Source organism: Chiloscyllium plagiosum, unplaced genomic scaffold (genome assembly GCF_037043375.1).
Source record: "Chiloscyllium plagiosum isolate Xiang-an unplaced genomic scaffold, Cpla_swu_hap1 HiC_scaffold_12, whole genome shotgun sequence".
In the NCBI taxonomy this organism is placed as follows: domain Eukaryota; kingdom Metazoa; phylum Chordata; class Chondrichthyes; order Orectolobiformes; family Hemiscylliidae; genus Chiloscyllium; species Chiloscyllium plagiosum.
This window is the reverse complement of record NW_028270150.1, coordinates 95,951,929-95,967,101: the sequence shown is the minus strand read 5'-3', so window position 1 is coordinate 95,967,101 and position 15,173 is coordinate 95,951,929. Positions and strand designations below refer to the sequence as shown.

At 43.2% G+C, this 15,173-nt stretch overlaps 1 pseudogene; it reads left to right on the top strand.

The window, feature by feature from the left end:
• The window catches only part of LOC148148603 (putative G protein-coupled receptor 139), a 30,308-nt pseudogene extending 16,474 nt beyond the window's left edge, over positions 1 to 13,834 (top strand).
• The last annotated feature ends 1,339 nt before the right edge of the window (positions 13,835 to 15,173 follow it).

Sequence of the window (15,173 nt, the reverse complement as noted above, 5' to 3'; positions counted from 1 at the left end):
TGCGGAAATATGTGGGGGAGTTCATTTTGGAAGAAGTAACAGGAATGCAGAGTACCTGGCTGATGGTAAAATTCTTGGCAGTGTAGATGAGCAGAGAGATCTCGCTGTCCAGGTGCATAAATCCCTGAAAGTTGCCACTCAGGTTGATTGGGTTGTTAAGAAGGAATATGGTGTGTTGGTGTTTATTGGGAGGGGGATTGAGTTTTGGAGTTATGAGTTCATGCTTCAGCAGTAAAAGACACTGGTAAGGCCACACCTGGAATATTGCATGCCCATCTGGTCACTGAATTATAGGAAGCATGTAGAAGCTTTGGAAAGTAGAGATTTACTAGGATGTTGCCTGCTATGAGGGAAGGTCTGAACAGGAAAGGCTAAGGAACTTGAGGCTGTTTTCATTAGAGAGAATAAGGTTGAGAGATGACTAAATCGAGACGTATTAAATAATCAGAGGATTAGACAGGGGGGACAGTGAGAGCCTTTTCCCTCAGATAGTGAAGGCTAACACATGGCGATATAGCATTAAATTCAAGGGTGATAAATGTACGACAGATATCAGAGGTAGTTTCTTTACTCAGAGAGTAGTAGGGGTGTGGAATGCGTTGCCTGCAAAGGAGGTAGACTCGCTGATGTTAAGGGCCTTTACATGTGCGTTGGACATACATAAGGAAAGTAATGGAACGATGTAGGTTAGAGTGGAATCAGATTAATTTCAGAGGTCAGCGCAACATCGAGGGCTGAAGAGCCTGTGCTGTGCTGTAATGTTTTATGTTCTATGAAAGTGGCTACCAAGGTTGATAGGGCTGCTAAGAAAGCATACGATGTGTTAGCTTTTATTGGTTATGGGATGGTGTTTTGGAGCCATGAGGGCATGTTGCTGCTGTACAAAGCTCTGCTGCAGCCTCACTTGGAATATTGTGTACATTTCTGGTCACCACATTATAGAAAGGACATGTAAGCATTGGAAACGTACCAGGGTATTGCCTGGTATGGAGGGAAGGTCTTAAGAGGAAAGGCCGAGGGACTTGAGGCTGTTTTCTTTGGAAAGAAGTAGGTGGAGGGTGACAGAATAGAGACGTACAAGATGATCAGAGGATTAGACAGGTTGGACAGGGAGAGCTTTTTTTTCTCGGATGGTGAGGGCGAGCACGAGGGGACATAGCTTTAAATTGATTGGTGATAGATATAGGACAGATGTCAGAGGTAGTTTCTTTACTCAGACAGTAGTAAGGGTTTGGAATGCACTGCCTGCACTGAAGTACACTCACTAACTTTAAGGGCATTTAAATGGTCATTAACTGAACATGGATGATAATGGAATAATGTAGGTTCGATGAGCTGCATATTGGTTTCACAGGTCAGCACAATATCGAGGACTGAAGGGCCTGTACTGCAGTATAATGTTGTGTGTTCTAAGAATCATAACATACAGACAGATCATTAGGTATTTCGACAGATCGAGATACAATAGGGTTACAGCTACACAGGAGATGTACAAACACATCAGCATTAGGTTTGAAATTAGAGAGGTCCATTCAGCAGTCTAAGAACAGCAGGGAAGAAGCTGTGGCATCTCCTGCCTGATGGAAGAGGTTGGAAGAGAGTCTGACCGGGTGGGAGGGGTCTTTGATGGCGTTCGCTGTCTTTCCGCGGCATTGAGAACTATAGATGGAGTCGATAGATGGAAGGTTGGTTTGTGTCATGGAGTGGGCTGTGTTCATAACTTTCTGTAGTTTCTTCTGGTCCTGGACAGAACTGTTACCGTACCAAGCCGTGATGCACCCAGATACAATGCTTTCCATGGTGCAGCTATAAACGTCGGTGCGAGTCCTTATGAACGTGCTGAATTTCCTTCGCCTTCTGAGAAAGAAGATTTGCTGTTGTGACTTCCATGAAATTCTCTCTACATCTCCATGCAGTTCTCTTTAGAACTCAACAAAAACTTCTATGCACCTCCACACAGTCTACTATACCCTCCATACAGTCCTCTATACCCCTCCATATAGTCCTCTATACCCCTCCATACAGTCCTCTATACCCTCCATACAGTCTCCTATACCCTCCATATAGTCCTCTATACCCCTCCATACAGTCCTCTATACCCCTCCATACAGTCCTCTATGCCCCTCCATACTGTCTCCTATACCCCTCCATACAGTCCGCTATACCCCTCCATACAGTCTCCTATACCCCTCCATACAGTGCTCTATACACCTCCATGCAGTCCTCTATACCCCTCCATACTGTTCTCTATACCCCTCCACACAGTCTCCTTTACCCCTCCATACAGTGCTCTATACACCTCGATGCAGTCCTCTATACCCCTCCATACTGTTCTCTATACCCCTCCACACAGTCTCCTATACCCTCCATACAGTCCTCTATAAATCTCCAAGAAGTATCCTCGAGACCTCCATGTAGTGGAGGCAGGGAGGTGATGGTCTCATGGTATTATTACGAGACTATCTCTCCAGAAACTCAGCCAATGATCTGGGGACCCAGGTTTGACTCCTGCCACAGCAGATGATGGAATTTGAATTCTATTTAAAAATAAAATCTGCAGTGAAGAACATACAGATGACCATGGCAAAGCCCATCTGGTTCACTAATGCCAGATTAGTTTGGTTTGGTGTTTTGGCAGTCTGGTTATTCACTGAAAACTGTCAGGAAGGTTTCAAGCTGCTGGACCCAAAGGAGCAGGCCCATGCTGATCCTCCTCTCTCTCTGACATCTCTCCTGGAAGACCCTGTGTTTGAGTTTACCTTGTGTGCTGAGTGGGAATGTTGCAAATATTTGGATCAGCATCATTATGTTGGGCCAGCTTGTTGGGTTTTCAGATCGGGTAAGTTATTTGGTATTTTGTTTTCTTTTGGCAATCTTGTAAATAAACTCTGTTTTGTTCAAAACTACATGGTTTAATCAATTGCATTCCTTCTGGAATATCCGCAATATACCTCCGATAAAAAATGATCACAGTTAAGTTCTGCGCTACTCTCTTGAAATGTTTTGAGAGGGTCTGGCCTGGTCCCTAACACTTACCAATCTGCTGACTGCAGATTCCCCTATCCATGACAGTAGCAGGAAGAGCAATCACCGTACAGTCCTTAAGGAGACAGAGTCCCACTTTCACATTGAGAATAGCTTCCATTGTGTGGCACTATCACCGTGCGAAATGAGATCTAGCAACTAAGGCATTGGCATCCATGATGTGATGTGGGTCATCAACAGCAGCGCAATGACCTCATGGTCCAGCACATCCCCCACTCAACCATGGCCATCAAGCCACGGGATCAACCCTGGTTCAGTGAAGAGTGTAGGAGGCCATGCCAGGAGCAATAACAGGTACAGCTGAAGATGAGGTGTCAACCTGATGAAGTCACCAAACGGAACTACTTGCAAGGCAATCAGCATAAACAGCAAGTCACAGACACAGCTAAGAGATCCCACAATCAAGGCATCAGATCTAAGCTCTGCAGTCCTGCCATATCCAGTCGTGAATGACGATGGACAATTTAGCATCTCACTGGAGGAGTAGGTCCAGAAACATTCCCATCCTCAACTATGGAAGACCCAACACATCAGTGCAAAAGATAAGGATGAAGCATTTGCAGGAATCTTCCATCAGAACTGCTGAGTGGATGATCCATCTCACCCTCCTCCAATGGTACCCAACATTACAAACTCTAGTATTCAGCCAATTTGATTCATTCCATGTGATATCACAAAATTATGGGATACACTGGACACTGCAAATGCTATGGGCCTTGACAACATTCCAACAATAATACTGAAGATGTGTGCTTCAGAACTTGCTGTTCCCCTGGCCAAGCTGTTCCAGTACAGTTACAACACTGGCATCTACCCGACAAAGTAGAAAATTACTCAGGTACGCCATGTACATATTTAGCAGGAGAAATCCAACCCGGCCAATTACCGTCCCATCAGTCCATTGGTGAAGTGATGGAAGGTGACATCAGCCGTGCTATTGAGCAGCTCCTCCTCAGCAATAACCTGCTCAGTGACGCCCAGTTTGGGTTCCACCAGGACCACCCAGCTCCTGACCTCATTACCGCCTTGGTTCCAACATGGACAAAAGAGCTGAGTTCCAGAGGGGAGGGCAGAGTGACAGTCTGTGACATCAAGGCCAATTGGACCAAGTGTGGCATCAAGGGGTCTGAGCAAAACGGGAATCAATGGAGGACAAACTCTCCGGTGGTTGGAGTCAGACCAGACACAGAGGAAGATGGTTGTGACAACCAGTGACTAGTCAGTGTGCCTCAGGGATTGGTGTTGGGAAAGCACTTATTTACAATCTATATCGATGATTTGGAGTTGGGGACCACGTGTAGGGTGTCAAAGATTGCAGCTGATACTAAGATGAGTGGCAGAGCAAAGTGTGCAGAGGATGGTGAAACTTTGCAGAGGAACATAGATACACTGAGTGAGTGGGCTGTGAGTGGGCAAGGATCTGGCAGATGGAATACAATGTTGATAAATGTGAAGTCATCCATTTTGGTCGGAGTAACAGTAAAACAGATTATTACTTGAATGGTAAAAGGTTGCAGCATGCTGCTATACAGAGGGACCGGGGTGCCCTTGTGCATGAATCACAGAGGGTTGGTCTGCAGGTACAACAAGTCATTACGAAGGAAAATGGAATTTTGTCCTTTATTACTAAAGGGGTTCAGTTTAAAAGCAGAGAGGTAATGTTGCAGCTGTACAAGGTGCTAGTGAGGCCACACCTGGTGTACTGTGTGCAGTTTTGGTCTCCTTACTTGAGAAACGATATACTGGCAGTGGAGGGGGTGCAGAGGGGGTTCCTCGAGGAGACTAGGTTGACTCCAGGTTTGAGGGAGTTGGTTTATGAGGAAATACTGAGTGGATTAGAATTATATTCATTGGGATTCATAAGAATAAGGGGGGGGGGGGGTTCTTCTGGAAAAATATAAAATTATGAAGGAAATAAGCAAGATAGTAGTAGAAAGGACTTTTTCACTGGAGAGTGAAACTAGGATGAGAGGACATGGCCTCAAGATTCGAGGGAGCAGATTTAGGACTAAGTTGAGAAGGAATGTCTTCATCCAGAGGGTTGGTAATCCATGGAATTCCTTGTTCAGGGAAGCAGTTGACACGAGTTCAGTAAATGTTTTTAAACAAAGATCGATATTTTTGAAAAAGAAAGGAATTAAAGGACACAGTGAGAGGGCGGGTCAGTGGAGCTGAGGCCATGAAAAGACCAGCCATGATCTTATTGAACGGTGGATCAGGCTTGAAGGGGCAGACAGCCTACCCCTGCTCCTCGTTCTTATGTCCTTGTTATTGGCTGGAGGAACAGCAATTATTCCTCTCACATTTTTTTGAGGAGGTGTCCATTGTATATAACCATCCAGCTCTTTGGAACCACTTAAATATCTCCAGAGAAATGAAACATTATGGTCAATGCCTCCGCGATCTGTCCTCTCAGTAACTCATAAACATATTGTCCAAGGTGGGTACAAGTCCTATCGTCATGGGGAATACTTTACTGGATTGAAACGCTTCAACTGAACCTGTTTGCTTTGTGACTGCATTTAATGCCAAACTCTGTGGACTATAATTGTGTCCCAGGAGGGTTTCCCTCTTCTATTAATTACAAATTCCTTACAATGTACGAAGCGATAGTATCAGTGACAGCATCACCTCCAGCATCACCCCCAGCACTAACAGAGACCGACAGCTCCAGAGACTGGGAGCTCGGGAGAAGAGAGATTCAAATCAGAGAACAATAGATTGGAATTTTACAACCATGGGTTGGAATCTGAACACAGAAGATCGGAATTTTACAACAATGGGCAGGAGTTTCTCAGCAACAATTGATTATATTTCTGCAAATTACCACATGATGTCATTAACAACTCGGATCCGTTATATACTCCTGGTTATTCAACACATTTACTATCCCACCCTTGTTATTGTTGGTGTTCCGGGTAAGTCCCTAGCCCTGATATTAGCTCTATTAGTCATGACTAACTGCATCGCTTTTCCTGCCAGTTCCTCTCTCCTCCTTGCTGCTGTTACTGTAGTCCCTGCTGAAGATATGTCCGCCCATTAGATCTGAAAATCATGTTTCACTCTATTAATGTTCCTGTCATTCATCGTTATCCATTGACGCTCACCCCATCCTTGGCCAAGTCATGAGGATCAGTGAGATTGTTCAGAATCTTACCGATCCATTTAGAGTCAAAGAGTTAGAGAAATGTACAGCACGGAAGCAGACCCTTCAGTCCAGCTCATCCATGCTGACCAGATATTCCAACCTAATCTAGTCCCATTTGCCAACACCTGGCCCATATCTTTCTCAACCCTTCGTATTCATATAACCATCCAAATGCTGTAATTTTAGAACAGCCTCCACCACTTCCTCTGGCAGCTCATTCCAGATACGCACCACCTTCTGCATGAAACAGTTCCACCTTAGGTTCCTTTTAAACTTTTCCCCTTTCACCCTAAAACTATGCCGTCCAGTTCTGGACTCACCTGCACCAGAGAAAAGACCATGTCTTTTTATTCTATCCAGACCCCTCATGATTTTTAAAACTCTCTACAGCCACCTCTCAGTCTCCAACACTGCAGGTAAAACAGCCCCAGTCTATTCAGACCCTCTTTTTGCTCAAATCCTCCAACCCTCGCAACATCCTTGTAACCTTTCTCTGGATCTTTTCAGGTTTCACAACATCCTTCCGATAGGAGGGATTTGAACCCAAGCTTTGTCAACCTCATGCTCTTTCCTGGCACTGATTCTGATAGCCACTGTTTCCACAGTGTGTCTCATCACAGGGACCTTTTCAGTCAACTTACCTTCTCAGTTCCTCATCCTGACCAACATATCCGACCACGCCACTCACCCACCCCCATTCCTGCTACATCAGGCGTAAACAAGTATGCTCTCTCAAGACTGGCAGCCAAGAAAACAGAGTTGTAGGTAAACTGGGGACTTTCAGAATTTGCCTTGCATTGTTTCTCAAAGTTGTTGCTCAATTACGATTAACTTACCCAGACAATGCCTGTTCTTGGACTTGTTATTGGTTTCACTGCTTGTGCGCCAATCTATTCCCATGCTCCAAGTGACCCATGACCCCTCTTTTGTTCAAACTGCTGAGTATGTCCAAACCAATGTCTGACTAAATCCAAAGCCAGGCAAAGGTCTCAGTGCCATAACTGTTGGCTATGAGAGAGTGTTCCTGTATTTGTACTGGAGAAGATTGACTCCAACACAAGCTTATTCAATGACCTGCTCAACCCCAGCTGCAATCCTTTTTCCTCCACACCACCCCCATGTAGTTAACCACACCAAGGAGTCAGCACAGTTAATAGGAGGGCCATGGAGAGAGTTGTCGAACAGAGAAACCAAGGGGTACAGGCACGTAGTACCATGAGACTGGCATCACAGGTCGACAGGGTCATGAAGAAGGCATTTGGCAAACTTGTTCAAAACCAGAGGGTACAGATTTAAGGCGAGAAAGAAAGGATTTGAATGGAACCTGAGGGGCAACTTTATCACACAAAGTGTGGTGTTTCTATGGAAAGAGCTACCAGAAGAAGCGTTAGTGTTTGGGACAATGGCAACATTTAAAGTAATTTTGAACAGATATATGGATAGGAAAGGTTCAGAGGGATATGGGACAAATACAGGCTAGTAGGACGAACTCCGTTCAGGAAACATGGTTGGCATGGACCAGTTGGACAGTAAGGTTTATTTGTGTGCTCTGTGACTCTATGACTCTATGGCCCAGAGCTGAGACATGTAGCAGGAGGATTTGCAGGAGAGAACATTAAGCAGACACCAATCCCTCACTGTAGACCCCACTACATACCCAACCGCTTTCATCTCCCATGAGCAACAGTGGGTGTTTTACACTGTTTCCAGCCTGGCTCAGCCCTATGTGCAGATACTAACATCAGTGAGAATGCAGAAACCATCTGAGGCTATAGCTATAGTACCGTCCAAACAATACCTTTGACTGAACAAGAGTGTCCACTGTCTAAACCTGATGGTGGGCTTACAGAACTCGGTCTAGTCACTGACAAAGCTATTGCTGGGCTCTGTGACTCTGTGTGCTCATAGATAATAAATTTTCTTCTGGACAAGATGTGTTACCTCTCACATTTGCCATGCATCTGCTCATTTCGCTGCCTGTCAATGCAACCTGATTTCCTGTACAATTTTCCTCACTTATTTCCACGGATCGTGTCATCAAAGTTTGAAATGTTGCCCTACAACTCAGAGTTGGAGCCATAAGTGTATCTCACCAGTCCCAGTGGAACAGTACAGGGTCACTGATGTTTGTAAGCGTCCAGTCTGTGTCATATCTGTTCAACACAACTCTGATTAAAGTCCATCGGAACATTGTCACAATCCTCAATGATATGGAGTAATCTATTATTTTTCCCATTCAATATGATCCTGTTAGTTTATTTACTCCTCAACCTACTGAGGAAATCCCTGTTTCATCCTCAGGTGTTCCTTTTGCTCCAAACCTGATGTACCACTTCCCTGATTTACAACGAGGTGTCAGTTGTGATTATGTTTTCATTGATTTTGCAGTGGACTCATTTCCAATCATTGCTTTGTCGTAATGGAATTCTGTCCGGCCTATTAGAGGTGTGGGGATTTTTCAGAGACTCCAACATTTAACTCCCCATATGGAGTAAAATACCGCAGATTCTGCCAACCTGAAATAAAACCACAACTCCCAAAGTACTCAACAGATCGGGCAGCATCCATGGAGAGTGGGACAGTCAGGAATTCAGGTTAGAGGCCTGGAGTCAGAACTCAGAGTGGTCAGGGGTATTTATTTAAATAGGGCAGGGAAATGAGATGGCTGGGGAAAACATGGAAAGGTCTGTACTTGGGTGGAAGACAGGAGAGATTAAAGGATAGCAAGAATTGTCATGAATGGTAAAGAGAGAAAAGATAAATATCTTGAAGATGTATAAATCCAAAATCATCATTCTGTCACAACAATAGAACGGTTTCGAGCTTTTGATCTGAAGTTGTTGAACTCAATGTTAAATGTAAACATTGTCCCATTATTTGGGAAACATCTTTGATGATGATTTTGGATTTTCCTATTTATAATTTTTGCTCCTTTACTTGTCCTGGTACAATCTCATTTTGCTTTTCGTTTTCATCCCTTCTCCCATCTAATGTCTCCTGTCTCCCGGGTTACGACAGATCTTTTCATTTGTTGTTCCTTCCTTTCCATGACTGGTTTAAATCCTGTTTCAGTACATTTCCCGTTCTGACAAAGGGTTAGCAGCCTGAAATGTTAACTCTGTCTCCCCACAGGCACTGCCAGAGCTGCTGAGAATTTCCAGCATTTCCTGTTTACTTTCTATCGTTTTCTTTTTTTCCTTCTCGTCCTTACTGTAAAGATTTTAACCAGATTAAAACTGATATAACTTCTGACCTTTGCTATCATGTCATTGCAAGCCATAGGTCAATTACAATAACACACCAAGGTGGCAGAGCTAATCCAAAGGAAATTTCAGGTGGATTAGCTCCAAAAAAATGAGTATAATGAGCATTTTCACACGTTTCACAGACTTGATTACATTTCCCACAATAGACACAAAGTGGTGATACTGAGCAAAGGGCAGTGGTCAGTTGTCACATTCACAATGGAACACCTGTCCTCAAGCTGCAGTCCTCAACCTTGTCCCTTAACTGCAGCCTATCGCTGCCTTTTCCTCAAGATATATGTTTAATGTCTTACAAACCATTACTTTATACACAGTTTGCCGCTTGGTTCTGTGTTATATTGAGTAAAGCTCTGTATCTACTCAATCAGGTGATTAATCTGTTACCTAACTGTCCTTTCCGTGATAATACCCTGGTTTTGAAATCCATTTCTCCTTGCTGTTTATTTATTAAAATGACTAATTAGTGAGACTACGATGCACGTGCCCCTCTTCATGACTGTTTTGGCTGTTCCAGTCTGTGGGTGTCACTGGCTAATATGCAAATCCATGTTCTATCAACTTTGAAATAAAGGATCTTTGCATCCTCTGAATTAATCTTTTCCAACATTTTACCGCATCACATGACTTGTACAAAATTGTAACTAATGTTCAGTTGAGCCTATCCATCTCACTTCTCTGACTATATTACATATAGAATACAATTTTATAATGAACAATACGATCACTAATTTGACAGTGCCATAATAAAATGAATCCTACACTGAGGTACAGAGACCTGTTACCAGTTTGAGATGTATTGCAATCCAAGACTCTTCAAAAGTCTCGCCATTCACCACGGGGTTGAGAAAGCATTCCCAGAATTGCATTGAGGTCACTCAAAACAGTTCATGAGATTTTGGATAAATTCTGTCAATATTAATGGAAAGTTATAAAATGGTTTAACGAAAGCAAAATACTGCAGATGCTGGAAATCCGAAATAAGGACAGAAAAGGCTGGGAGTGCTGACAGAACATCATCACCCTGAAATGTTATCTTAGCTCTCCGCAGGTTTAGCCCAACCTAATAAATTATTAGAATGTTGCTGTAAATTTGGATCACTAGATATCCTGTGAAAGAGAGTATGTTGAACTGATGGTTTCCATTTCTGACAAATAATAAATTTTCAGGTCCCATTCCGAATAAGTAATTAACTTGATAGTTGATGGAGAAGGAAGGTTGGTCAGGTTGTATTGAGACAATGAAAAGGGATGAAATGATTATTGAAATCAAATCAATGTGCAGGGTGATGGGGAAGAGCAAGTGGTTGTCACTAAGTCCAAACTTGTAGACAGCCCGTGCAAATCTGATGGGCTGAATGGCTTCCTTCTGGTAACGGGGTGATTATTAAACATAATCTCCCTTTCCATTTCCTGGGTATGTAGTCTGCATGCTGGACTGTGCTTCAGTAGAGGTTATCTAATGTTCACCAGGAGATAACACAAGAAACAGCTAAGGCACTGTATATAGCAATGGTTCTGAAAATATCTTGTCAGTGGTTAATAGCTCCAATACTCGCCATGCTCTGAGTTGAACTGTTCCAGTGCAATTACAAAACTGGCAACCACCTATTAATATAGGGATAAAAACAGGTAAATCTCAAAGTGTAGAAAAAAGCAAATACAAATAATTACCACCCCATCAGTCTGATCAGAATTAACAACATGGTGGAAGGTGTCATCAAGAGTATTATCAAGCTGCACTCCCTCAGCAATAACTTGTTCACTGGTGTCCAGCTCTGCAGGGTTGCTCAGCACCAGACCTCATAACAACTAATATCCAAACAAGGACAAAAGAGCTGGACCCCTGAGGTGAGAGAATCTACACTTGACATCAAAGCAGGAAGTGACCAAGTCTTACCTGAAAGAAACCTAAAATAATGAGAAATGGGATGAAACTCTCATTGGTTGTGGTCATTCCTGGCACGTTGGAGGATGGGTGTGGTTGTTGGAAGTCAGTCACCTCAGCTCCAGGACATCTCTGCAGGAGTTCCTCAGGGAAGTGTCCTCGGCCCAGTTATCTTCAGCTGCTTCATCATTTCCAATTCCTCCATCATAAGGTCAGCATTCAGGATGTTTGTTGATTGTTCCACAATGTTTAGTCCCCTTTCTGCCTTGTTAGACACTATCAAAGAGTGTGGTGCTGGAAAAGCACAGCCAGTCAGGCAGCATCCGAGGAGCAGGAGAATTGACGTTCCTGTTTTTTGCCCTTCATCAGGAATGTCGAGTCTCCTGTTCCTTGGATGCTGCCAGACCGACTGTGTTTTTCAGCACCATGCTCTGTGTCTCTGATATCCACAATCTGCAGTCCTCCCTTTCTCCTTGTCAAACACTATGTCCATTTGAAACAACATTTGAACAATATTCAGGCCTGAGCTGACAAGTGCCATTTGCTCCACACAAGTGTCAGGTATCTCCAAAAAGAGAGATTGTAACCATTTCTCTTCATATCAATGAATTCCCCAGGGTCAGCGTCCTGGGGGAGGGGGGGGAGGTGTTGAAATAGACCATAGACTGAGCTGGTCTAGTTATCTAATTACCAGTGTTACATGATCATGTCAGAAATTGGTGATTCTATGATATATATCTCACCTCCTGATACCCCAAAGTCTGCCCATTATCGATAAAGGGCAAGTCAGGACTGTGATTGAATCCTCCTCACTTTTCTAAGGTGAGGTCTGTCCAACAATTCTCAAGTAACTTGATAATAAAGCAGTGCCCTTGACTGGCACCACATCCACAAACTTTGCCGGTTTCCACCATCACTGCACCCCAGCAGCAATGTGCGGCATGTGGAAGATGTGGAAGAGCCCTTTGATAGAATTTTCCAAAGTAGCAAACTCTACCGTCTCAAATCAATCAGCTGGACAAGGAAACTACCTCTGAGTAGGTGTCAGACTATAACATAGACTGAGATAGCCCTGTATTAACTGTCCTTCATTGCATGATGATCAGGAGCAGGAAATGTGTGATGATACCCACCATGATCACCAGATACGAATGAAGGAGAGCTGGGACTGATTCTTCCAAACTAATTCTGAATGACTCTGTAAAGATGAAGAACAGGAACCTGGATGTTTCCACCACCCCAATACAGGGTCACTGATCTCTGATCCACTTCAGAAACTAAAGCATATCTCTCATTGTCTTTGTGATATTTCCTGCATTCCTTTGTTGACATTTCAATAACCTGTCAGGGTAGTGTCAATCTCCCCATCATTTGTTATAAACTGCATTTCTTCATTTTCTGCTTCATCCCAAGTATGAGTTCATAATTGATGGCTTTTTTGATCCAGTAGATTGGATGAACATAGGAATAAATATCTCAATACATTTTTCAGAAAGAGAGACACAAATAGAAATTACATGATGTACTCTGTTTAATTGGTAACATTTTCAGAAGCTTGATTATTTTTTTCTGTTTATTTTCCTTCCTCACAGTGAACACCATAACAATTATAATACTGTTACAAGGAAAGTGTGGTCTGTCAAAATGTATTACTCGATACCTGGTGGCGATGTCAGCAGCAGATATCCTGGTTATTATACTCGACCCACTGTTGAGGCACATTCCAATTGTTTATAAGAGAAATGTACGTTTCATACGGTCCATCCCCATCTGTAATGTCCACGCTGTCTTCCTTTATGAACCACCGACTGTTCTGTCTGGTTTACCGTCACTTTTACCTTTGATCGATATGTGGCCATTTGTTGCCCAAATCTGCAAATTAAATTTTGTACTGAGAAGACAGCAGCTGTGGTTCTGGGAACAGTGACTGTGCTGAGTGGTTTGAAGAACATTTTCTGGTACTTTATGTTCACATCTCAGTATTCGCTGAGAAATCTCCCCTGGTTTTGTTCAGTACCAACTGATATTCTCTCATCTCCAGCCTGGGGAACAATCGAGTGTCTTTATTATATCCTGAACCCAGCAGTGCCATTTGTTCTGATTCTGCTGCTCAATGCTTTAAGTGTCAGGTACATTTTAGTGGCCAGCAGAGCCCGCAGGAGACTTCGGGCTCACAGCAGTGGGGAGAATCCCAGTGACCCAGAAATGGGGACTCGAAGAAAGTCCATCATTTTATTGTTTGTTATCTCAGGGAATTTCATCTTGTTATGGTCAGTGTTCATGGCATACTCTCTATGGAAACGCATGAGTCAAATGGGGTATCGGGCCATACATCTACATTATTTTGTACTTGATATCGGATTCATTCTCCAGCTCCGAAGTTGCTGCACAAACACTTGTATATATATTGTGACCCAGACTAAGTTCAGGAAACAGCTTAAGAGCATTGTAAAATACCCTTTTACTCAAATTGTGAAATTCATTAAATGATGAGGTAGTTTGAAGAATTCAGTTTCAGATTCTATGCCATCCATCTCCGTGGAGTCATTGAAACAGACACAGTGAGGTGAATCTGTCCTCTCCAATCTTTGTGATACAGACTGAGTATCTTCAATTGGCAGTGCTGGTGATCTACCACAGACACAGAGTAAATAGTCTGTTGTCTCTGGGTCAATGATATAGACACTGTGCATTCAATCTACTCTACTCAAAGTACGTGACACTAATACAGTAGGGACAATCTGCCCTCTCTTGGGTCTGTGACAAAGACACAGTGAGTTCAGTCCGCTCTCTCTGGGATACATGTGAACATACTGATATGAATAAGGAGTTCGTCATTTAGCCCTTGAGTCTTGATCTGCCATTTGATCAGTTCATGATTGATCTAACTCCTGCCTTAATCCCCTTTTCCACCTGCTTTCCAACCCTGGTGAAGAAGTCACATAACGCTTCCATACAAGTCATCAATGAGCCTGCCTCCACTGTTATCTGGAAGATCATTCCACACACTATTGTACAGTGAGGTGAAACACATGTTGTATGTGCTGCCACAAATACTTTGTCAGTTTTAAAAGGAAGTTTACAGAGTTAACTCAACTATACATGAGGCAAGACAGGGTCTCTGAAATAGTAAACAATATTTGATTGTGTTAAGTTTCCTTCAGTAAAGCTGACTCATCTGACAACAAAACTCTATTGAAGAACATGCAAGAGATACAAATGTTCTGAAACCATAAAACAGAGGAGTCTGCTCCGCCATTTAATCATGGCTGATAGGTTTCTCAAACCCATTCTCCCACTTTCTCCCTGTAACCCTTGATCCTTTTGACACTCAAGAACCTATCGATCTCAGTCATAAATATACTCAATGACCTGGTCTCCACAGCCTTCTGTAACAATGAATTCCATAGATTCACCACTCTATGGCTGAAGAAGTTTCTCTTTATCTCTATTCCAAAAGGTCTTCCCTTTACTCTAAGAATTTGCACTTGGGTCCTCATCTCTCCTCCCATTGAAAACATCTTCCCAAAATCTACTCTGTCCAGGCCATTCTGTATTCTTCAGGGTGTACGTTTGCTCGCTGAGCTGTAGGTTTGATATCCAGACGTTTCATTACCTGACTCGGTAACATCATCAGTGGCGACCTCCAAGTGAAGCGAAGCTGTTGTCTCCTGCTTTCTATTTATATGTTTGTCCTGGATGGGGTTCCTGGGGTTTGTGGTGATGTCATTTTCTGTTTGTTTTCTGAGGGGTTGATAGATGGCATCGAGATCTATGTGATTGTTTATGGCGTTGTGGTTGGAGTGCCAGGCCTCTAGGAATTCTCTGA